This window comes from Zonotrichia albicollis, chromosome 16, assembly GCF_047830755.1.
Source record: "Zonotrichia albicollis isolate bZonAlb1 chromosome 16, bZonAlb1.hap1, whole genome shotgun sequence".
Lineage (NCBI taxonomy): Eukaryota > Metazoa > Chordata > Aves > Passeriformes > Passerellidae > Zonotrichia > Zonotrichia albicollis.
In genome coordinates, this window is record NC_133834.1 from 7,770,038 (window position 1) to 7,794,796 (window position 24,759).

The window sequence follows — 24,759 nt, forward strand, 5'->3', positions numbered from 1 at the left end:
AAAACTGAGTATGCAAGCACACAGTAAGCCGGCTTTTTAACTCATATCTGTGATGGTGCTCTTGTGCAATACTGAGCTAAAAAAGAAATCCAGCAATAAAGTTGGAATAATCCCAACATCTAATAATCTTCCTTAGCAATTTAGATATTTTTTTAAACAATAATGAGCTTTGAATTATATCATTAGCTAGAATGCAAATTCTGATCCAGGAAGTTGTATTTTATCTTGATTCCATTTCCAAAACCATCTGGACGTATACCACACAGATGAAGTGGCATCAAAAATACACAGCTATTACTAATTATGGTATGCTGTGCCATTTCTCCCACCACCTGCTAGCAATGACACAACATTACTCAAGAATCAAGCTTGATAAGCTTGATGAATAATTTTAATATTATTTTATTCAGCTTGCAAATTATCTCTGAGCAGATTTTTTTCTCCCCCCACCCCTCCCCATATCTATCTTGTTATTTAAAGTTAGTCACAATGGTTTTGGTGACTAATTTCTGATCTGTAACTTGTTTATGAGAACTGTGTTGCAAGCGTTTGAGATTTGAAATTCAAAATCTGGTGTAGTTTAGATTTGACATGTAATTCAATAGTGGTTTACTCTGGACTAGATAACAACCCAGTCATCCTCCCAGGGTGAATATTTGCATATGAGGACCCAAAGCTCACTTTTTACCAATGTGTAGTGGTTCCTTACAGTTTGCTGCACCTTCATAGAACACTCTAAGAGTGCAGTGAAAATATTAGGGAAGCTTGAAGGGTAGAGAAAAGGAAGATGAAAGGAATTACCTGAGATTTTCTGGATTTACAGGACTAGCACTAGAGTCAGCTGTTCCAAACAATACTTCCAAATATGTTCACCACCACTGGATCAATTATCAGGAGGCTTCACAGGCACCTGCAGGCAAAGGCAATGACTTTGTGAGAACAACTGTTTATGTCCCAGCCTCCCTCCTGCACAGGTGAGAGTGGCCTCGATAGGGCAGAGCTCTGATCCTGTCAGGGGTCACACACTGCTCACTGAATGAGGCTTCTGCTGCCTCACATTTCCCATCGTTTACCCTCCAGGACAGCCATCAGCTTCACTTTGAAGCTGGACATGTTTGAAAGCAGAACATAACGTGAGCAAGGCACTTCTCACATGGGAGGGGGGTAAAGCAGGACTATTCCTGCAATCTCCCCTATTCTCCCCAAGCTGCTCAGATCCAAGCCCACATTTTGGGAGGGGTGTTTCCACACTGTGGGGCAAAGGAGACAACACATCCCCCTCCTCTGTAAGCCAGAGCAGCTCAGGGGTCTCCCAGTGTCTATTCAGCCCTGTGCAATGCTGAAGGAAGCTTTAACACAAGGCAGGCACCCCCAGGAGAAGCATTTTCAGCCCCATGGAGCAGAATGCTGGCAGAAATGAGTGGTGAGCTGAGCCCTGAGAAAGAGCACAGCCACTGCAAACCACAGGGACAGACCTGCTGCCACCCAGCCTCCACAGACACTGACACTGTTCCTGCAGTCAGATAGATCTGGAAATATCTGCACATGCTGGATTAAAAAAAAAAATTATTCAGAGACCATTCCCTGGCTGATATTTTGCAGGGGTCTGAAGTACTCTAAAAGGATGATACATGAAACTGATGAGAAGAACTTGCACTTTCAGTACAACACAGACTGACAAAGAGTAGAAAGGGTTTATGAGGCAGCTGCAGCATCTGCCCCATCAGACAGGCAGCTACACCTCATGTACAATACCCTGGGCACAAATGCTCTGATCTTATCACACTGGTTATTTGCACAGGGTAGCACAAGTAAATCACAAAGGTCCATCCAGCCTGATGTTTATGAATCTGTCATCACAGAAGCTTCTAGAACTGCAATGCTCTCCCAACTGCCCTGTCACAGGCATTTGAGAGCATGCAAAGATGTGTCATAACCAATATTAAACTTAATTATTAATTAAAACACGTGAGAAGAGTTAAAGTTCAGTATTAATTTTATTCTATTAATTATGATTAAAGTACTTTTCACAACTTGCTAGTAGCATTTTCTTCATTAAGGCAGTAATTTCACTCATTAGTTTTCATCTGCAAGTCAGTTTCACACTAGAAGTTTGTAAAAATAAAAGAATCAGAAAGAAGAACCAAAGCCACGCTTTCCAATGAGAAGTCCTTCTATGCCTCAGATCAGGAAGTTAATTCAGCTATATGCTCCTACATTACAGTTCTGCCCCAGGGAGATGAAATGCACAGTCAAGTTCCTTATAGGTTTAATTGAGTAAGACAGGACTACTTTGACAGAAGATTTAACTGAGAAAGAGGGAGAAACCTCCTCAAAGCTAGATTAACACTCCAGTGGCTGCTTCAGATTAACTCACATGTTCTGCCTGCTTCGCTATTCTGCAAACTGTCACATGTTTGCAGTTTTCTGGGGGAAAAAAATCCTGAAAGTTTTTTGTCCTGGTGTTCCTGGGGTGAAGTGCTCAGGTTCCCCCCTCCACAGTGGTGTTCCCAGCAGTGCACAAGATCTTTGGCTATCTGTCAGGGTGACTCACACTTTCAGACTGGCTCCTGTCTGATGTTGCTCACCAGGAAAACAAAGCTTTTGCCTTCCTTCATATGACTTCTTTATCCCCAGATCATAATTTATGGTGTCCTCCTTACCAAGGAAAATTTTATCTAATGGAGAAGAAAGCAAACTAGGTTTAAGAATCATTTTGCTGAAAATAAAATGCTTTGTCTGGCACAGTTGGGCATGGACAGCACACATTACTGGCAGCAGCAAGTGGCTAAAGCAAGGATAACAAATACGAAAGGATAAAATCCAAGAATTGGGGAAAGGACGTTGGCACTAGGACTGCAGGCTGCAAATCTGGTTCCTGTGGCTGTTTCTAACCCCAAGGGAAAGAAGTGGGGTTTGGGTGGTTCTGTGAGCCCAGGGATAGGACAGCAGAGCTGCCTCTGGACAAAGCCCAGCCACACCAGGGCAGCAGCCACAGCCTGGGCACCACAGAGCTGGGGGAGCAGACACCACCAGGCATGAGGTGAACACTCTGGGCTTTACTAAAAATTGCAAACTACTGTAAAAGGGCCTGTAGGGGGAAGGAAGGAAAGAGAAGGAGAGACACATCTAATATTTTAGACCTCCACCACAGCTGCCTAACTGCAGATGGCTTGGGAAATGACTGTCATGGGACTCAGCTCTCCACCAGTCAGGGACATTTCTCCTCCTCAGTGCCTCCCAGAGAGCTCAGGAAGAACATCAGGGGTCTCAGACCCCTAAGCCACACACCCACTGTGATCTCTTGGATGTCAAGACTATAAAAACACAGTTTTTTCCTCAAAAGCACCTGCTCAGAAACAACTTGAAGTGTCTCATTTTGAAACTACATGAGTGCCCACACACATCTTTATAGATGAACCTGGACTTCACACTCAACAGGCTTCTGAAGAGCCTGAAAGTCACCCAGAGGATTTGTTCTTGGGGAGTCCAGCCCTGACACCATAGGAGCATCCAGATTTCATTAGCAGAGCTCCTGCACATTTAAGAGCACCGCAGACCACCAATCCATAAACCACACAGCCCTGCTCTAAAGACAGTAACAAAGCTTGTAGTGCTTGCAAGCCACAAACATTAAATTGTGTCTATTGTTTATTTAAAAGCATCACAAGGTTCTCATCTGTGTGATTAACAACCTGCTCAGTGCTATAATCAAATGAAAATCCCGGATCTTTGCTGACCCCAAAACACTTAAAACAATCAGGAACAGCTATATAAGAACTGTCCACCACTTTACTTTCCCATTTTACCTTTCCATACAGCTTTCTTCTCTACACAGCCCCCAGCAAGATGACATAAGTCCTTCCAGGTCCTTAAAAGCATTCCCACAGACCTATTTTTAAGCGTGCTAAAGTCACCTTGTTAATTGTGTCTTCTCAACTTCCTCAGCTGACCACTGCTAAGGGTGACTTCATTTTCGGGAGGAATTTGACTGTTTCTGTGGATATTCACACAGCACAAACTTGGGCAGAACAAACATCTGAGCTGGGCTCTGATGTTCTGTCACACAACTGTTAATACCAGGAAGGCTGGTGTTGTATTTTGGGGTTGAGGATTTGGTGAGCACCTGTGTTGGTAAGGAACGTTGAACTCAAGGGGATGCTGCAAATGTGGTGTCTTAACCTTCTCACTGTCTTCCCCAACAGCCAGGGAAATGCTGTGCATGGCTCAGGTGTGGAAAACAGGCAAAGCACCTGAGCTCATTTTAAACTACCCCAAGCTGGAATTAATGTTCCTCTCACAGGAGAGAGCCTGGCTGGCCCAGTCCAGCTGGGGAGCAGAGCTTGGACCTGACAAGTAACCTCGTGGTGGTGGTGTGGCTGCAGCCATGCTGTTGGCAGTAAATCTGGCTCCAGCAGAGCCCACTCAGGGGGGCAGCACAAACCACATTCACACTTTGTTTTTTCTTTGCCCTCAGACCCACTCCCCTGACCCACCGTGCCCCCTCTGCAGGTGGCAAGGCAGCAACAGGAGGCTGTATTAACTCTGCTTGCTGTCATCTTACCTCCTCCTCTGGGAAAGCTTTGAGCCTCCTAACTCCTGCCACCAGCTGTCAAGATAATTAGAGTTATTGTTTACCCCAGCAAAGCCCTTTGATTGACATCCCTGTGAGAGGGCAGAGCTGCAGTCCTGTGCCACCACTGGAGATAAGCACAGAGTGCCATTAGTTTTGAGGCAGGTAGAGAAGAGCAGGGATGCTAGTCCTGCTTTGGCTTCCCCTTTATAGCTCTTATTTAAGGGATGACAATGCTTTTTCTTGAGTTTAGCTTTATTTTAAGTGGGTCAGACAGTCCTGGCTGCTGTTTCTTAATGCAATGCTACATCCAAAGAGGAAAGAACAAAGACCAGCAAAGGAAGATGCATTTTCACACTTTTATAAAGGGCCCCAGCATCAGTTTAGATGTGTCAATGAAACTTCTCTAACTCCAGCCTCAGGAGCTTTATTAAGTCCTTGCTTCTCATTTATACACATTACAAAGCAAGAACAGACATAAATGGCTTTAAAATACCTTTACAGAGGTGAGCATTGGTCCTTCCCTGGGTTACATCTAGGAACTTTCCTGGGTTTTATCTCTATGAATCTACTCCTCAAACAATGGTTTGCTATGGCAAAAAACACCCAAGAATAAAATAAGAACAAGTCTGCAGTAATGAGAGCAGACCTGCGTATGAAAATGAAAGAAAACAAAACTTGACATTTTGGCTAAAAAAAATAACCTGTTGAAAGACTGTGTTAGGAATTGAGGTTTAGAGTCTGTTATAGTTTATAGTTTGTTTAAATACCCATTGGACTTTCATGCTTAAGAAAATGTGAGATACCACCAGCTGGTTGGGTTCACCCAGGACAAGCACAACTTTACTTCAGTCTCAGGTGTTTCTCCTCAATGCAGAAAAGAAATACATTTTCCACAATGCAAAGGTGACATAGAACATTTCACCAGAAATTACTCTGCTCTTATAAAACTGCAATGAACCAAAACCTGACTCAATAAATCAGCCAGTAATTGGTAACCCCATTGAGTTCTGGTTCTCAGTAGATGTTGAGGCCTGCAATGTCTGACCCCTGAGCCCAGGATCACGCTCTGGCAAAAACCCATCCTAAAAAGTCACAACTCTGCTCTCTATTTCCAAAATGCATTAACAGGAAACAGTGCTCAGCATGTGACCTTTCCAGATACATTATTCTCATGTGAATGTACTATACACCTCCTACATGGCTGCATTCACCCTAAACTGTCTAAACCAGCTGCTATTCCACCACCTTCACTCCCACTCAGTACCAGGCTGATGAAAGAGCATCTCCTAAGCATTCCTGACTCTCAGTAAGATCTGTAGGGAAAAACAGATCTCATCTTATGAGGCATCCTAATCAGCATCAAGATCTATGTTCAATGGATATTTAATTTTTTAAGATAGTAAAAAGAAAAAAATTGGCTGAGAAGATTAAAGATTTTTCAAAGGTTTAAAATTGAAGTTGGCACAAGCTCAAAGATGCTGTTGTTTGTTAAAAGGGAAGAAGTGGGAAGAATTTTAATAACAGAGGTTCACTAGTCCATCCCTAATTAACGACATGAGGGAGTTTACAGTGGGGTGGTTTTGGGTAGGGAAAACACAGTATTAGTAGTAAATAGATATTTATATTGTATTTGTATTTACACTTGGGCTCAGCATTGCAAAGCACATCCAGGAAATATAAAGGGAACCCCAGAGTTCATCCATGTTCCAGCAGTTTCTGCACTCCCTATTTTCTCCTTTTCCCCATAATGTAGCCCAGAGCTCTCTGCTGTAGCACCACAACCCATGTGCTCACACCTCCCTGGGGCTCCAGCAGGACCCCAGGACATGGAGCCGAACTTCTGCCTGGGGGTTCTGCATGTCCCACTTCCACTGACAGCACCAGGCACCCAAGCCCTCCCTGCATTCACACTGAACTCCTCCTAGAACAGAAATTAAGCCAGGCACACTAACTAGCAACAGCCAAAGACCTCCCAGCACTTTTTGCCAGGCAAGAATAGGGATGCAGAAACCTGCTGCTTAACTGCATCTCCACGCTACAATGACCTGCCATGCCCTGCCCTTATTGAAGGCAGTGGGGTGGCCTTGATCCCTTTACAGATATTGGCTCTCAGTGCACGATGAGCATCTGCAATTAGCAGCACAGACTGGTCTCACCCCTCTCCAGTGCCCGGGGGAGCCGGCTCTCAGAATAACTCCAGCTGTTTAATAAAGCTCAAACCTGCTCTCTAAAGGTTAGAGCCTTTCTAAACCACAGTAAACACTTCAGGTGGCCTGGCTTTGTGGGCCACTTGCACAAAGGACTCTGCATCCCTTGTCCTTCTGTGATTTAATGGCATAAAGTGAATAGAGCAAGAGGCAGAGCTGACGAGGGGGGGTCCCACCACCCACAGAGGGGAGGGCAGAGAGCATCACTGCCAAAGCCTGGGACACACAAAGGACTGGCAACACACTGAAGGGCAGCTCATGGGCTGCAGGGGGAGGTGGAGACCGGGAGATAAACTGCACACAGTAACAGGAGCTGCTGAACCTCTTGTTCAAGCTGCTGAACCTCAGGCACCTCTGCAGAGGGGAGAGCACAGGACTGCAGCTCATCCTGCTCTCACGATGGACTGTACAACACAAAACCAGGTAGCAAGCTGGTGTGCAGTGTAAAATGAAAAATCTATCCATGTCAGATTAGGAAGGGATGGGGGTGATGCCAAGTATGAGAGCAGAATTGGTGCAGCCAGGTACCTCAGGGAGGTACCACCCTCCAAAACAGACAGTCCATCTCCCATGGCAGGCATGGAGCATTCATCCTGGTTCAGATCAGGCCCTTGGTGCAGCCTGATCTTGCTGCATTCCACACTTGTCAAGGTCTTCTCACCCATTTCCCATCCTGGTGTGAAAACAGATAGTATTCAAAAGGAAAGAGGTAAAAATCCAGAGAATGGGGAACATTTGCATAAAATGAGATTGGAGAAGTTTTCAGCAGCAGTTTTTGGGTAGCTCAGGGTGGCTGCTGAACTGTTAATTTCAGTACCTCAGAATCTGTATGTTTTTGGGACAGTGGCATTGACACAACTGTTATTTCTTTTTCCTTTACTCTGAAGTTTCATACCTGCTGTGCAACATCCTGCTGAGGCCAGTGCAGCTGCCAGACACCAACACCAGCACTCTGCGGGGCAGCTGAGCCATTTGTGCTGTCCTTGGAGCCTCCGTGGCCTCACTTGGACCAGCAGCTCGTGCTCTGCATGGTTTAGGCAAAGTTCCATCTGCTGTCAAACCTGCCACCCTCAAACAAGTCCCCAGGGACCTCAGGATCAGCTCATTTAACTCAAGCCTCTCTTGCTCAGACCACTGCAGGGCACTTTGCAGCAGCACAAACCAGTGTCCCCACTGCACCCTGGCTTTTAAAGAGTGGTGTTCAAACACAGTACCCTTCTCTGTGCCTCACCAAGCTAGAAAAACCCAAAAAAAGTAAAAAAAAAAAAAATCTCCTTCCACTGCTTGCTGAAGGCTGAGATGGGGAGATAAGTTTCCTTGGCCAACATATCTGGGAGAAAGCTTTTTTTTCAAAGAGTCCAGGCTTTCCTGGAGTCTGTCTCTACTAATGAAAGATTATACATTAAGAACCAACTGTAACTTAACATCACAAAACATTCACTGTGCATGCTTCTTCTGATAAGCAGATGAAAAGAAACTGGTCTTTGTGTGGAAGGCTGAGAAATAAAAGATTTACAGCCCATAGCACTGTACCTGCACACAGGAAGACAAGCTATGGGATCAGCCTCACCCTGCTTCTCAGAAAACACAGAAACAAGGAAATATTCCCAGCATTTTTCCCTCAGGTCTCACTGGAAGACTGTTCTCCCTAAAGCTAAGGTTCCAACCCAGCAATGACTTTGTAAAGGGAGGAGCTGGACAGCAGAGCTCAGGACAGCTGGAACAAGGAGGGAACAGCCAGCAGGCTGGAATTCCCTTGGAAAGCAGCAGCTCCAGCCTGGCCAGGCAGTGTCACTGACAGCAGGCAGTGCTACACCCTGCCAGCAGCATGTACAGGCAGTGATTCAGTGTCTCTGCTGCACTTCTAAAGGAAATAACCTCTTGGTATAAGGATGGGTCAGTCTGTCTAATCAACCAGAGGTTAGGAAAGAGCAAAATGGGAAGAAAGGATGAACATACAGTGCCAATTATTTCTTTATCCTCATTTCAGAGTCTCTCCACACCCACCTGAGTCTCTATCCCTTACAGCCTCTTTTTCCCCTCCAACACCATGCATCACTTTTATCACTCCTGCCATTTGGTTTCCTAAGTCTGCCTCATCTAATCAGTGAAAACTTTATCTGTCTCTCCCCAAAACAAAGTCTGAGGGAACTATTTTGGAAGAGATGCCAAGAGCATATCTTTGTGCTGACAGGCAAAGTCTGAGAAACTGCCTAATCATGGTCCTGATACCCTGTGTGACAGTCAATTCAATGCATTAACTGATACTTTATGGCATTAAAGAGATAACATAAGTTTTTTTAAAAAGCTTCTGATGCCTAATCTTTGGTGACATCTTTAACTCTGGCTGCCAAAACTTGTGCTTACTCATCCATTGTTATTCCCTGTCCCATGTTTTCTGAATGGGAAGTCAAAAAGCTGAACCCATTTGAACCTAAATAAGCTTTCACTGATATCAACAGCAGCAACAGCTATACATCACTGACATGTTTTATATTTTAAGGGGAAATGAGTTTCTTGCACTGTATTTCAGCTGTTGCCCTTCCAAGGGAGAGGAAGCAGGATGGGAGTCAGTGGGGTCAGTGCTGGGCAGGTAGCAGCAGACACAGCAGGCAGATTGTGAAGAAGGTGCTCAGAGTGATTTTCCATAGAGGGACCAGCTTGAACCAAAGGTAGAAAAACTTACCTAAGCATATAATGACATATTATTAGTCATAATTATATGTCTAGAATAATTATAGTATTATAGTGGGTAATAGGATAATGTATTTATAGAATAAATATAATAACCACCTAAGCTTTAAGTAATACATTAGTAGTAACTAATGGAATTTCACACTGAGTTCTCCGAGTCAGCCCAAGGTTCTCTCTGGGTTAGTCCTGCTCCATGCCCATGGAATGGACAGAGCTCCAACTCTGTTCCAGGCTGCTGCTGCCCATGCCAGGACCCACTGCAGGCTGTGTGCCATTCCCAAAGGAGCCACAACCAATCCCACACCCTGCACCAGCAAAGGAACACAATTCCAGTACCAGTCCAGCACAGCTCCACTCCAGTTTGCTCCTGATCATCATAGAGTGGGAACAATTGGGCAACAGTGATTTTTCCTGCGACAAAAGGATATTTTACATATGTTTCTCATAACATCATAGCAAATTTTAATCAGTCATTATACAGTTATAGAAACTTGTTTTAATTAGTTATGATAATTAGTCTCAATTTTTCTGCACGTAATCTATTATCCCTTCCTACCCCAGCACTATTTTTCCTTTACTTTACACTTGGATTGTATTGCAGAAGTGGCACATGAAATATTTACAGCCATAATACCCCCAGAAAGTACTGCTTTCCAAATTCAAAAACTAGATCCACTAGTTCCACTAGTGAAAGCTTTGATTAATATTATATTTTAACAAAAATCTTGTAGGGACAAAACCTTTGGAGCAGCTCTTACTGCAGCTCTTACTCATGCCCCTGTCAGCAGTGCCCACAGCGTGTTCTGTCACTGCAGGCTGCCTTTCAGCAGAGCACGAGCTGGCAGCAAACGCCTCCTAATGAGGGACAGGAGCAGCATAAAAGGCCAGAAATTGAAAGATGATAAAGAGAAAGATGAGAAGGGAAAATGCTCTCCTTCCCAGCACCAGGAGTAGCTCACAGCAAGGCTGATTATCCAGCCAGGGATCCTGCAGGGATCCCAGAGCTCCTGCCCCACTAGGGCCAGGCCCCGCGGCCTCGGCCCGGGGCACGGAGAGCTCCAGAGGCATGAGGAGAGCAGGCTCAGGACAGCTCTGGTGCTCCAGAGGGTGTGGGGAGCTGGCCCAGGACAGCTCTGGTGCTCAGATACTCTGGGCAGGAGGGACACAAACACACCCTCAGCTGAAGCTGGGCAGAGGGTACCCCAGTTGAGGACAGCCCGTTGTCGCCACATTTCCCTTCACAGAGTAAAGCAAGGCACAATTCTTCCCAAGAATATTTCTGGGTTTCACATTCTCTGAACCTCAGAGAAAGGAAAAACAATTCTTATAATTTGCTGTGCCTGTGTTTGTGCAAAAGTAAAATGCAATATGAAGATTGTTTCCCCACAGTGATGGTGTTTTGTTTCCTTGGCCTGTCAGGGCCTGTCAGTGTGTGTGTGTCGCGACTGTCGCTGACAGTCACGAGATTCTGTGTAGGGTGTGCAGAGTTGAGTGCTTGGCAGATTCAGTTTAGATGTAATGTAATATAGTATAGAATAATATAGTATAATAAAGTAATTAATTAGCCTTCTGATAAGATGGAGTCAATGCATCATTTCTCTTCCCCTCGTCAGGGGAAAAATATCCACTTATACCCCTGGCAGCTCAGCTTTTGGGATACAGCGCTGGCCCCTGAGTGCTGCACTGCAATCCTCGCTGTGATTCAATGGTGCCACCTACAGCCACCAGCCTGGAACGGGACAGATGCCACAGCCATGGCCCACTGACACTGCTGTAAGGGCGGGAGGGAAGAAGCACATTCACCCTGCTTCTCCTCAAAGCAGTGGTATGTTACAAAGGCTGCTTAGACACAAGACTGCTCAATACCCCACTCAGCAATTATTTTCCTGTCACCTCTTTGTGCTATAAACTGGAGCTCACAGGCTGAAGGCAGAAGAAAGGAGACTGGGTACCTTGCTGTGTTCTCTCCTGCCACACATGAGCACAATAAACCCATCAACACCATCAGGGCTCTCCCTCCAGGACAGTACCTCAACCCAAGAAATTAAGATTAACAGAAATTTGTTTAAAGAGGTACAGTATTGAAAATCCTTTTTTTTTTTTTTTTTTATGAAATTAAGACCGCATCCACTGGAAAAATCTTCATAGAGCCAAAATTTCGTTACTATTCCAAAGCACAGCCATGCATACACCAAAGATAATTTCAACTAAATTAGGGTGAAATGATATCAGCATCATTTCCTCTACACAGAGGTGGGGATCAAATTTTACTATCAGCATTAATTAGGGGAACTAGTAATTTGATTGTGCATTTATTCAAGGGTTCCCCTGGGTTTCTGGAGAATCAGCCTGGTGTGTGCTTTTCAGGGGTGCACATGACCTGAAAAGGAATCACTTAATTTCATGGCCTCGAGATACAAAAGGGTAATTTTCATTTTTGGCAAGAGAATGGAGTTGGGTCTGAAAGATGGGATACTCATTTAAATCAAAGTCCTGGCTAGCCAGCACAGTGCTGCCAGCTCACAGATCAATGCCCAAGGTGCTTTTTGAGTCCCTTAATAATTGGACTTGAGTGAGGCTTTGAGAGGCTGTTCATGGCTCACCCCATCTCAGCGATGCTCCATGGTGATGGAAGTCATACAAGAGCTGGGTAGTGACACAATGAACTCCTGCAAAGTGAATTTGTTCAGTACTTTGAATGTATTTTCACATTTTCCCTGTTGTCTTCTTTAAGCACTATTATTGTTCAGCAACAGTAAATTCATCAAGTGCAGGCAGACTGAAGGGGCCAGGAGAAGCTGGCACGCAGGGAGCACGAGGAAAGTGTGTGAGCAGGTTGGAGTGTTTGTGCAGGTCTGCACAAACATCAGCCTGAGCAAGGCACAAAACATCCCTGTGCTGCTGCTCCCAGCACTCAACCCCTGCCACAGCTGCTGCCTCTGCTTGCCACCTCTCCAGTATCAATGCCACCATGAGTCCCATCACACCGACACCAGGATCCTCCCAACACCTCCGTGGGGATAGAGAGGAAGGAACTAACCTGTCAATCCCACCTATGAAAGGACCAAGAGTTCTTCTGGACTGGATGTAAGGGCCCAGATTGCCCCAGCTCCTCGTGGCCATCAGCTCCTAACACTGCCAGGCACAGGCTTCACCCAAATCACACACAGCACATCTAGATCCTCCCCAGACAGACACTGTCCTCTCCATCTTCCTGAGGGATCCTCTGGCTTCAGGCACTCCTGAGAGAGGCTGTGCCAAAAGCAGGATGACCTCAGTGTGCAGGGAAAAGGAGTCTCCCTCTCTCCCAGCCAGGACAGGAGAGCACCTCGCTGCAGGGGAGGCTGAAGGAGCAAGGACAGGAAGATCCATGTCCCCTTTCCTGGACCAGAGCCAGCCTGCAGGCAGAACCAGGCTGTGTTAAACACCACATCATTCTCCAGGGTGCAGCAGTTAGTTACACTCTTGGGGAGACATTGTGCCCTGTGCCACTGAGACCGGGTGACACAGGTGGCACCCACTGTCCTCCCTGCTGGGGTTCATGGCTGTGCAGGCAGAGGCCAAAATCCCCAAAAGCAGGAGGCAGAGTGGAACTGCAGGCTCACCAAGACCAGAGCCACAGGCACTGCTGAAGGGCAGGAGGGATAATCACTGAGGCCAGGTGAAGCGTGCGCAAGTTATTGTGGGGAAAACAAAACCTGCTCCAATTCATCGGGAACCCCGTGGGGGAAAGCGCAGGGAGCGGGAATCTCCCGAAGCCTCTGTTCTAGGCTTGCCTTCAGCTTTCAGTGGCACCGCAGCACCATCTGTTGGGAATGCATGGAATCCGGCCAAGCTGCTCCGCCGCTCCCAGGGCTGCCGGGACCGGCACCGTGCCCTGCTCACACGGTAAGGGGCGCCCAGAGTGTCCCCAGCGCCCTGGTTCACCCCTGTGGTTATCAACCAGAGCTGGTAAACGTGTGCCTCCCCCTCAAAAGGAAACCTCTTAAAACCCTATTAAATCTGACATCCACCCCACACGAGGTGGTCCTTCCTACTGCTGGAGCTGGACTGCACCAGCAGGAGGACACAGCCTCCCGTGTCCCATTTCACTCCTCGGCAGTGCAATGTGAAATGCGGCAGCCTCATGAAGAAGACATGTCAGAGGGGTCACCACATCCTGAGCCTGTGACACAAGCTGCACAGACAGCATGGCTCATGGGAAATTGCTCAGCAGGGGATGACAGGTTTGCTCTAGGGATAAAATTTAGCCTTTTGTGACCTTTTTGGACACAGTCCTGATCTTTACACTTGGAAAGGTCGACACAGGTTGAAACAAAGAAGTACATCTGCATTATGGCTTTCTTATGGGAGATCTCTGATTTCTTGTCTGAAATTCAGCAGGGCAGGCCAGGAGGCACAAACCTGCATTCTCCCTCCCTTCCCAGCAGCAGGCACAGCCCCCTTGCAGCAGGGAAGCAGCCCTGATGCCAGAGCAAGAGTGTTACCTGTGGAAAAGGTGAGCATGCTGCAGTGGTCCTTGTATGCTGAGCAGAGTCCATGTTTGCATTTGGGCTGATCACCTATTACCTGGCCAAACAGTTATGAGCTTCATTTTCACTAAGAAAAGCCCTTCTCAATGCCCTGTGCCAGCTCCAGGGATCTCAAGAGCAGTGAATCCTGCCCTGGGGGCTGAGCTCCCTCAGCTGAAGCATTCGCTCCACTGGGCATTCCTGCCATGTCCTCTCTGGGCTGTGCCCACACACATCAAACCAGCCCTAGCACTGCCCCTTTCTGCTGCTGCTGTGGCAGAACTGCCCCTGCCCTGTGTCCTGCACTCACTGAGCACATTTCAGTTTGAGATGTGACAAACAGAAGCAGATTTCCAAGGCTCTGTCTGAGGCCCAGTGCTGCTGTGTGCCTCGCTGTGCCCAGTGCCTGCAGGGGCTGCCATCCAGCACAGGGGCTGCAGCAGGAGCATCCCTGCTTCACCTGCTCCAAGTCAGCAGCACCTGGGATTCCTGGGCAGGCTTAAATGTGCCAACCTGGGGATCCTCCTTCTGCTTCATTCCCAGCACCTGCAGGGACACAGGCTCCACTGCTACAGCCAGATTCCTTCTCTGCCTTCACCCACTGCCTTCCTCCCCTGTATTTCCATTTTATGTAATTGGCCATGTCAAAAGAGCCCTTACATAACCACAGCCACCCCAGGCACATGTCTCAAAACACATGCATGCCTCCCCTCCCTGTCAGTTGGGATCTTTTGCACATGGATGGATTCAGCCCTTCTCCAGGAACTACTAAAAATAAAGAAACCACACTGGCAAACATCAGGGACTCACAGAGCCTGGCATTACAGCTTTTCATGTCTCTCACAGACAGGGTCTGTACACTGGAACATAAAGACCTGGGCACAACACATGCCAGTGGGAAAAGAGTAACTTGCTTTACTGAGTCGCCTTCTCTGCATTCAAGCAGAGAAAGTTTTCTTAATGAAAATGTTCTTTTTTAATCTTTGCAAGTGTGCAAGCCATCCATACAGATCAAGGACCTGTACAGAGGCTAAAAACACTTTGGACAAAGTTATTTTAATCATCTAAGTGATTCCATTGATTTTCCTGGGCTACTTACATATCTAAATTAATCTGAACATTTACATAACTTTTGCCCAAAAGTTTACTGTCTAAAAGCATTGGCACAGCTCCCCATGAGATCAGCTTTGTCACTGGCACAGGGAATCACATTGACTGCTCACACAGATCATTTGCAGGGGCACAGTATCACTTACAGATGAAACAAGCTGGAGCCTGTTGTGCAGTGTGAACCAAGGGACACTTTGGCACCCACTTCAGGGAAAGCCAGATCAGAGTCTAGATAACCATGGCATGATTTGTTTGCAGCCTCACTTCTCTCAGACAGCACGACTTGGCAGTTTCTTTTTCTGTTGATCTCCCTTCTCTGCTACCACATCCCTTGTGCCCTGGCAGGTGGATCTTCTCCCCTGCCACCAGGAACTGCAAAGCTGTTAACTCCATGCTGAAAGGAGATGGCATCTGATCACATCTGTTAAAATTATTTTGGCCACATACAGCTTCCAGAATGCTGAAGGCAAACAGTTGTTTGCTCCTTTTTATATTCAGCATTTTATTTTACAAGGCTCATTGCAGCAGCCCTTCAATTCCCACATAGACTACTGAAGTGTTGTCTGGCCTGAAAATCTTCCTAATTTATGAGATGATATCAAAGCCTTGGACTTGGGAGGCTGTGCTGATATCAGTCCACCTAATGATGGTCTTTTTGGAAGGATCACAGATTGTGTTAAGGTTATTGATGGTGATGGAGTCGCCACACAGAGGCCAATCAGTAATCATTTACTTACATGAATGACTTTTCCAGCCCAGCAATTCAGCTGGCACAGAAAGGACAGTGGCTTTCTCCTGCTTGGATTTGGGTCGAGCTGGGCTTTGTCCAGACCTGGACATGAGCTCACTGTCAGCCCCTGGGCAGGACTCCCTCCCTGAGATTCCCAGCAGTGAGGCTGCGCTGCCTGGCAGGTCACACTGTGTTTGGGTACTCAGCATGTAGAGAGAGGCAGGAGAGCAGGGAACCTGGGGACAGGATGTGCACTCTTGTGCACTGAGATGCTTCATTTTGCTGCTTTGTTTTGTTTTGTTTTGGTTTGGTTTGGTTTGTTTTTTTGTTCTTGTGAAATGGATGCAAGATGATATGATTTGAGTTACAATGTTGAATTTAGATTGGCCACACTAGAAAAGTCACATTAAGGCAGGATGGAAATATTGCCTTAACCCTGCTTTTAACTTTTCCTGTGGGATTTTAAATCTGCACTTGGAAATTTTATTTTACAGTCTTTATTTCCCACCTTCCTTTCCTTTCTCCGGTAATTGATGCCCCAGATCAAAACATTGGGATGCTTCATGGAGCTGTCCTGAAACCAAAAGCCTTCTGGCTTAGGAGCCTTCCTCAGCAAGCTTTGTCAGCTCCCCCAGTTCAGGGAAATAAAGCTGGGTTGAGTCAACAGCACAGCTTGTGACAGCACAAAGCATCCATCTCTGGGGATAAACAAGTTATTTGCATTCTTTTTCTCTCTTCACCATCGTGCTTTCCAGCCTCTGTAAATAGTAAAACAAAGCCACACTTCATCCTGCTGGCCAGAGGCCTCCATCTTCTGAGGGGGCAATGGCAAACAACAGGCAAGTGAATTCTCTCTCAAATATAAACAAAACAGTGATTCAACCCCAGTTGTTTGGGGTTGTTTTGGGTTTTTTTCCACATGATTGTACAAATTAAGCTGCCAGATTAGGAAAGTATAAATATTATGTGGGTACCTGTCTGTGTGCAGCACCTGGAGCTGTGTTTGCAGGAAGCTGGAGCTCCCCAGGAGTGGCTCCTCTCCCCTGGCCAGGTCAGAGCTGGAAAACACTCACAGTGCCATGACAGCTGGGGGACTTGCTAACAAACACAGTGCTGCTTGCATCCATGTTTGCAAAATCCAACACCTTAAATGCACTTTGAGGCTTCACTCTGGCTGTGGCAGCCCAGCTCCTGCCCCAGGGCACAGTCCCTGGTCCTGCCAGGGTCCTCCAGTGCCAGCTGGGAGCCTCCAGAGCTGGGGTGCCCAGCCAACCAATGCTGCCCTTCCAGGGATGCTGCAGAGACACTCTGTGTGCACACAGCCCATTCAAACACAGACTTCTGCCTGGGCAGCACCTGCTTGGATATTGTTCCTTAAGGCCAAGAGTTCAGTAAATTCAACCATTAATAATTCTAAAATGAAGTTTGTAATTTTCTGTCTGTTCAGTTCCTTCATTTTAGATCCTGAAGATAGAAAGGGCCTTTTATTCTTCCCTACTGCAATATTAACCCCAAGAAAGAGCAGAAACCAGAAGAAAACTGGAGGAACGTGATCGTTGATGGCCTCAGAAACAGCAAATGTCCTCCAAAGCCCCTTCCAATGTGCAGCCAGATCTGCAGCCTGAACCTGAATAAAATAAAATAAAATAAAAAAATAAAATAAAATAAAATAAAATAAAATAAAATAAAATAAAATAAAATAAAATCCCTCTGTACCATGTAGGAGGAACATCAGCTGGCCAAAGGGAGGGGGAGGAAAAGAGCCATATTTCTGCAGCTGTGTTTGCTAGGTAGCTTTGCTAATGATAATTTAATCCATAGCCCCACTGGTCTGGCTGTGTCTGGTGGCACTGAGTGCCCCTTCAGAAGCTGCTGTCTCATTGCCTCACACTCTGCAGTTTTGCAGCTGGCTGCAGTGAGGACAATCTGCCCTTCCACAGCTCCAGGGAGGCAGAGGAAGGGCCCAAAGTCTGCCCAAGAGGCAGGAGGGAGCACACTTGGGCTGCTCCTGTCAGCAGGGCAGTGGCTCCTATCAAAGCATCCTGACAAATGAGTGTCCCTGGCCTTTCATTGCCTCTCAGAGTGTGACAGCAGTGGCCACCAAGGAGAGGGGGTAAAAGGTGCAGATCTCTGGATTAGGAACACCTAAACCTCTCCCTCGTGGTGAGCTCCATGAAGAAGATCAAAAGGCTTCTGACCTCAAAGCCAGGCATCACCTGAGAGGGGAAAAAAAAGACATTTAACTTTCTAAACAAATTCAAAGTCAAACACTGGTGGCAGAACATGCTGCTCTCTCCTGCCCTATTTCAGGGCTTGGCTGTGAGTCAGTGGTGTTTGAGCTGCAGCCAGCTGTGCCTGTCCAAGTGGGTCCCTGGGGAGCCCCAAGCCTGGCTGCTCTCTGCCCAGGCTCTGCAGTGTCCTGATCTCTGTGGCACAGCCTGGATGCTGCACACTGCAGCTCATGGCTGAGTCTCCCCAAAAACAGCACCTTCTGCGCATCCCAGCTGCTGTGGCTCCCCTCTCCTCCCCAGGCAAAGGCAGCATTCCCAAGGGATGCCAAGGAAACTCCTGCCTCCATAACACAAGAGCTTCACTCTCCTTCCTTAACAACCTCAGCCAAAAATGCTGTGCCCTGACCAAGCCCCAGCAGCAGCACCTGTGTCAGCCCCAAGCCCTGGGCAGGTGTTCATCATCCTAACACTGAAACACAAGAGCAGAAACAGTCCCTGTGAGCTCTGGGGCTGCTCCTGAGGGAAGGCACACGAGCAGGATTGGCTCATCTCACTGTGATGGCCCTGTCACCAGAAACAGCACTGAGTCCAGACAGGCATCAGGTGATGAAAACTGAAATGCAACACAAGGACTTCTGACCTTCAGTTCTCCTTTTGCTGAGATATGTCACTGCATTCTCACAGCTTGAGCAGTCCCTTTGCTGGATCCATTTGTGACATGTCATGTTCTTGCCCAAACTCCATTTTTCCTTCCTTCCACAGTACTAAGATTTGCTTATGACTCAGCCTCAATAAAACACACAGCAAGGACCATCAAAATGTGTGTGCAATGCAGGGATAAAACTCAGAGGCTACATTCTTTAGGCTAGAATCTCCACTGCCCTTTATCTCCCCTCAAAAAGAATATTAACTCACACTAGGTCTTGGTGCAAAGTAAATCTACCAGCAGAAGAGGAGTTTTAAAGGGAATCTATATCTCCATGTGATAAATGAAGTGATGGATGGGGCTGCAGAGGCTGTGACAGCCTGGAGAGCCCACGCTCTGTAACTTGGGGCACAGAGCTCCCCAGCCACCCTGTGCCCGAGCAGAGCTCCCACCAGCTCTGGGGAAATCACTTGCTGAGCAGTGTGGGTGGGAAGCAGAGAAGGAAGCCACGGGGATTTTTTCTAGTTTAGCATTCACAGATTTGAAAAGAGCATTTCAGGCAAAGCCTTGTTAATTCTCAATGAAGATGGAGAGGCTGTGGATTCTCCCTGTTGGTGTTTGAGAACTGGCCCCAGGCTCTGCCTGGTTGTGGGCCAGAGCTCTTCAAGTTCTCTTGATACAGAATGGCCTTGAACAGCTTTGCTCTTTACACAGAGAAGGGAGTGGGGAGGTAACTCTGGGGCAGGTGAATGGCATTTTCTGTCCTGTACAGGGGTGGAGACTCAGTATTCTCTATTAATCCACCAGTTTCAAAAGTCTCTCATGATATGCATTTGAAATCTGATTCCAAATTCTTTGAAGTTATGCTTTTCACTGAATTTAGTGGGATTTCACACAGCCTCTAATCTCTCTGGTTTTCTTTTTAAGCAGCCACTTGCTTTCATAAGACAGACATCCAGGCACCCTGTGTTCTCTAGCAACAATAAAGCTTGTGAGTGTCCAAGCACAAGAACAGACCGAAGGGAAATACAGGAAAACTATAAACCCCAAAAGACAACCAACCAAAAATAACCCCACCAAAAAAATAATTCTGATTTCTAATAAGAAATAAAAACATGACCACTTTGCATAAATTCACTTCTAGGGATTTGCTACAGACAGTCAAAAAGTATCTTTAAAGTGCATGAAATCTTTTTTTTACAGATGTGAACTAAGAGGCTTATGGAAAAACATCCATAGAAAAATCTCTTCTTTAAAGTTTCAGTAGGACATGAGGCACTGAACTTGAGGGTTACTTTAGACATGCTTTCAGCAGCAAAACCCTTGTGTAACACCAAGTGAGCTGAGGATAATTGTCATGAAACAGCCTCTGTGGCACCAGCTTTCCTTTCCTATCAGCAGCCCTGCAGGATGCTGGTAACACAGCTCATTATGTAAGAAAAACCAGATTTTTGGGAAGAACTCTAGAGAGTGGTGCTCCACTGGGATCACAGGAGCAGTTGTACCTGTTGTACAGCTCAGAACTCATTTCTGTGTCTGAAACAGAAAAATCACACCTGAGCAATGCATTCCAGGGACTGCAGTAACCTGCTCTCAGGTCTGGGGAGAACAGGGGAGCACTCCTTAAAACAAGGAGTATAAACCACCCTGCAAAGCCTCATTCCAGCTGTGATTCACACCAGCTGAGATTCTGGCCCAAAGACTGGCAGAAAATGAGCTATCAGTGACAACAGATGAGAGGGCAGGGCAAGGGCAGGGCTGAAAGAGCTTTTCAGAGCAATTCTTTTCCTTTCTTGCAAAAGCTGTGGTGCAGATCTTCAGTAAAGGTCCTTTGACTCCTGTGGAGCTCTGCTGGTCAGTACAATGTGACCCTTTCTGAATGTCATCTTGTATCCATGGTTTAATGTGACAAAAATCTGCCAGAGGCAGGACAACCAGCCTTCAGTTTCCTTTCCTTTCCTTTGCTAATTGGTTATGGCTTAGTTTGCCATAGTTAAGCTTAGTGAAATTTACTGGAACCAGTATTTTACCCCACATGTTCACTGTGATGAGCACCTGGTTTCCTTTGCATTAAAACTCCATGAAATTTAAAAGTTTTATAAATGAGGAAGCTTTCCTGGTCTACTTCAATTTAAAGAATTACCATCCTGTTTAGGTTAGATAAACCAGGGACATCTCAATGTGTAATTTCCAAAGGCAAACCCAAGTATTTAATCCATCAGTTTCTGAGATTGCTCCCGAGATCCTGGCGAGCTCCTCCGTGGCCAGCAGGTGACAGTCTCAGCAATGGAAACCCTGAGCACACCACGGAGGGGATTGTTCAATCAGCTGAGGGATACAAACATGTTTTGGGGGTTTGTTTTGTTTTGTTTTAGATATACAGACAGTCCACAACAGGGGCCAATATTTTTCACCAAACATGCCACTAAAGAGGAAGGTCAGAAAAAATTCCGGGTGTGATTTCCCTCTTCCCTGAGGAGATATCACAGATAAGGGCATTAAGGACACTGCATTCAAGAGGTGCCAGCACCATTCTTAGCAGCACTCAGAAAAAACTCTTTACACCTCAGCGTGGGTGTGAAACCAGCAGATGTAAATAAAAGCACTTATAAATCAAGCATTTATTTGAAGCATAAGTGCATTCAAGGGTGGCACAGTTGTATTGGCTGATATCTTTAATGTGATGAGGAGTGAAGAGGTTGTAGTGTCACCTCTGTGCATTGTAGGTGACTGTAACCATTCCCTGCAGCAGGGGAATTTAAGGGGGACTCTAATCTTCACCCTAAGAAACCTCACTGCACCCAGCACCATCCACACCTACACACCAGAAGGAAGCTCAAGGTTCTCCAGCAGAAGTTGCTGTTCTTGGCCAGGGTCACTCTCTCCCCAAATTAAGGAAGTTTTCTCACGCTCAGAACAGAAAGCCACAAATCATTTGCTTGATCAAATTCATTTTAATACAGCTGGGACTTTGTCTGTGCAAAGGTCAAGTACAAACTCTTTAAATCCAAATGGTTTGGCCAGTTTGAGATTTATCTAGGCAGAGCCTCAGAGAGGCTATAGCAATAACTCAATATACCAGAGATATGCTGATTTAAATACCTATCTCTGCTGGTTTTCCCTGTGAAATGAAGATTTGCAGGTTTGCAAATTCCCAGTCACAAGGACTTTAATCCCGTGCCTGTTGTCACAGACCATCCTGATTCAAATTGTGTTTTAGCTGAATTCTTACCAGCTGCATTAAATAATAAAACTTGTCCATGTTTCTCTACAGTTTTATTACTAGTGGATAAAGGAATGTGTTGAGAAAACAAACAAATATCATACTGACTGCGCTGTAAATCTCACCTGCAAATCTCACCTGCTGCTCCCTTGTCCTGGTGTTCAGAGCTGTGACTGTGCAGGAGACTCACTGCCTTCCCCGTATGGCCAAACAGGAGATGGGGTGAACCACAGGACAGGCTGTATTTATTATCAAACAGAAAAGGAATTATCAGTAGGTGCACTGCTGTAAAGGTGTGTCCTTACCTTGGCTTGTTTAACCCAACCTTGAAAAACAGGTCTAATTTGGGTTTGAAGTGGATGTGACATCCAACACTACAGCCATTTACCCTGAGAGCACTTTTCTTTTGTGCCATGGATAGAAGTTTTTCCAGTTTATGTTTCTCTATAATGTTTCAATAATTCTTTCTTTCTCTGTCCTCCATGCATCCATCTCCTTCCTGACACCAATCTTTTACTTCATAGTGATTTCAAGATTTTCCTTCTTTCATTTCCCCTTCTCCGCTTCTCCTCACTACCCCATTTCACAGCGCAGTGCAGAGAGCAAAGTCTGCCCTGGGCAGTGCCAGGAGTGAGGTGTGAAACCCTCTGCAGTAACAGACAAACCATCTCAGGGTGGTCACACAAATCTCGCTGCCTCCTTGATGCTGCCAACCAATGGGAGCACCAGGATTTGTATCCTGCCCTGAGAAAAAGCAGGGCACGTATTAGGCAAACTAATCACGCTGCAGGGATTTGTGGAATGAAAAGCACCTCTGCTCAGGGCTCAGAAATGGTGTGAATCAACCACACACCACTGCCAGGGGCACATTCACCTACTGTCTCCTTATTCTCTTCTGTCATACTCATTAATGCAGCATCTCAGCCTCCAGGAGCAGAGAGCAGAGCCTGGCCAGCCCATGGTGAAGGCTCTCAGTGTGTCTCAGGGCAATCTGGAGTGATTTACACAGGGCTGTGTGAATCCTTCCCCCTGTGCCTGCAGCCCTGCCTGTGCCTGGGGCTCCCCAGTGCAAACAAAGCAATGCAGACTTAATGATTGCTGTCATTTCCATGTGCCTGCTGCTGATCTCTTAATGAAATATTCCACTTAAACTGCACTGGCACAAGCACAGTTCTGTGCTGGCAGAGCTGCAGAACCAGAGTGCCCAGTGAAAAGGTTCTGCAGTACAAAGGAAAGCTGGTAGTGAAACACTGCCTGGCTGTTTTTGTGCCTGCTCCTGCAATAAACACAACACCTGCCAGGCTTTCTGAAGGGTAAGAGGAGAGCAGAGGATGGAAATTGCCTTTATCTCAGGTTGGGACATGGGAAAACCAGCTGAAATGAGGGTGACAGTCTGTGGGATACAGATTTGGCATTCATGGAGGGGTGAGTGGTGTCTGCTCAGTGCTGCTCTAACAGCCTTGCTCCCTCCTGTCAAACCCTGCTGGGAGCACGGCAGCAGAGGAGGAACACTGGGAACATGCAGCACCACACAGACTCTTTGTTTACCTATTGTCACAAGCAATAAACCAAATATTGGTGGGGGGAAAGCTAAAAATCTGTTCAATCACCAAATGTGTGTTGTAGGAAATAGGAGAAGGAAAATTACTGAAAAGCAATGGAGTTTTAAAAGTTGACTATATTGCACACTCAGTCTAAAATAAAGACAAATAGATACCAAACATGTTCTTCATCCTTCCAGAGATGAACAAGAGCACTGAGCTCACCTTTCCTTAGGCCATCAGCTCTTGCAGAATTCCATGGCAAAAGTGGAGGTCTCTAAATTTTGCCTCTGCTCTGTCCTAGCACAGCTTACCCCTTCCCCAGCCCCTCCAAGCACTGATCACAAGCAAGCAGCCTCTGGCTACACGCACTGTAGGGTCCCAGGAGCTGCTGCAGGAGTAGAGAGCAGCATCTGGAACAGGGAATTCACACAGTCTGCCTGGGTCACAGCACCCACTCCGTCCTGCCTACGGTGAGGACATGCTGAAGGTGCTGATGAGTTTGTGGTTGACTGACAGAAGTATTTTTCCCCTATATAAAAGCCTATTTTAAGAGCATGTTTTTCAAAGCTAACTAGGTGGAAAGTAATGCAATAGGAGCTGTGATTTAGTTCAGCTACTCTACCAAGTCCTCCTGTAATTTCCTGGATGATCTGGAGTCCTGTCCTACACTTTTCCATGGTAGCTAACACTAAAAACTGCTTCAGCAGGTGAGAAATCAGCCCTATTCAGTGCTGACCCACTAGCGATGGTTGAGAGGGGCATTATCTTCCCTGTTCCATCAGTACAAGGCAAATGAGGGAGGCAGTTTCCTTCAGGGAACCAGGGCTGTGTTAGAGACACAGGAAGAAGGGAACAATGCCCAAGATTTGCATTTGCTGAAGGGCTCAGCACATTGCTCCCTTGTGAGCCGGCCAAGACCGACAGCACATGAATCCTTGTGATTCATCCTTCCCCTGGTCCACCTCTCTGCATCCAGCACGGCACAGAGAGCTCTGTGTGTTTATTTGTACACAAAAAGGTCTTTGCTTGTTACTGTAGTATTTGGGTGCTTGGCTCAGGCTCCCAAGATGGAGCAGGGGGACAGACTGATCTGTTGAACCAGTATTTTCCACTTTTCTGCCAGACTGCTGGGTGACCTTGGGCAGTTTACAGCGACTTCACCTCTCACCACCTCATTTTAATTCTCTAAAATTATCCTGCTTCACTTTGAATACAGTGTAGCTGTCAACTGATGCAAGGGCAGGGTATGTTGTTTACATGTGATTCAAATAAAACCAGTGCCTAAAA

At 46.4% G+C, this 24,759-nt stretch overlaps 1 long non-coding RNA gene across 1 annotated transcript; it reads right to left on the bottom strand.

Moving 5' to 3' along the window:
- Positions 1-836: 836 nt before the first annotated feature.
- LOC106629421 (uncharacterized) lies at positions 837-22,546 on the bottom strand. The gene is made up of 3 exons (XR_012582845.1): positions 22,317-22,546; positions 22,054-22,167; positions 837-910 (listed from the first exon to the last, which is right to left on the bottom strand). It is a non-coding gene; the product is annotated as an uncharacterized LOC106629421 (long non-coding RNA).
- Positions 22,547-24,759: the final 2,213 nt, after the last annotated feature.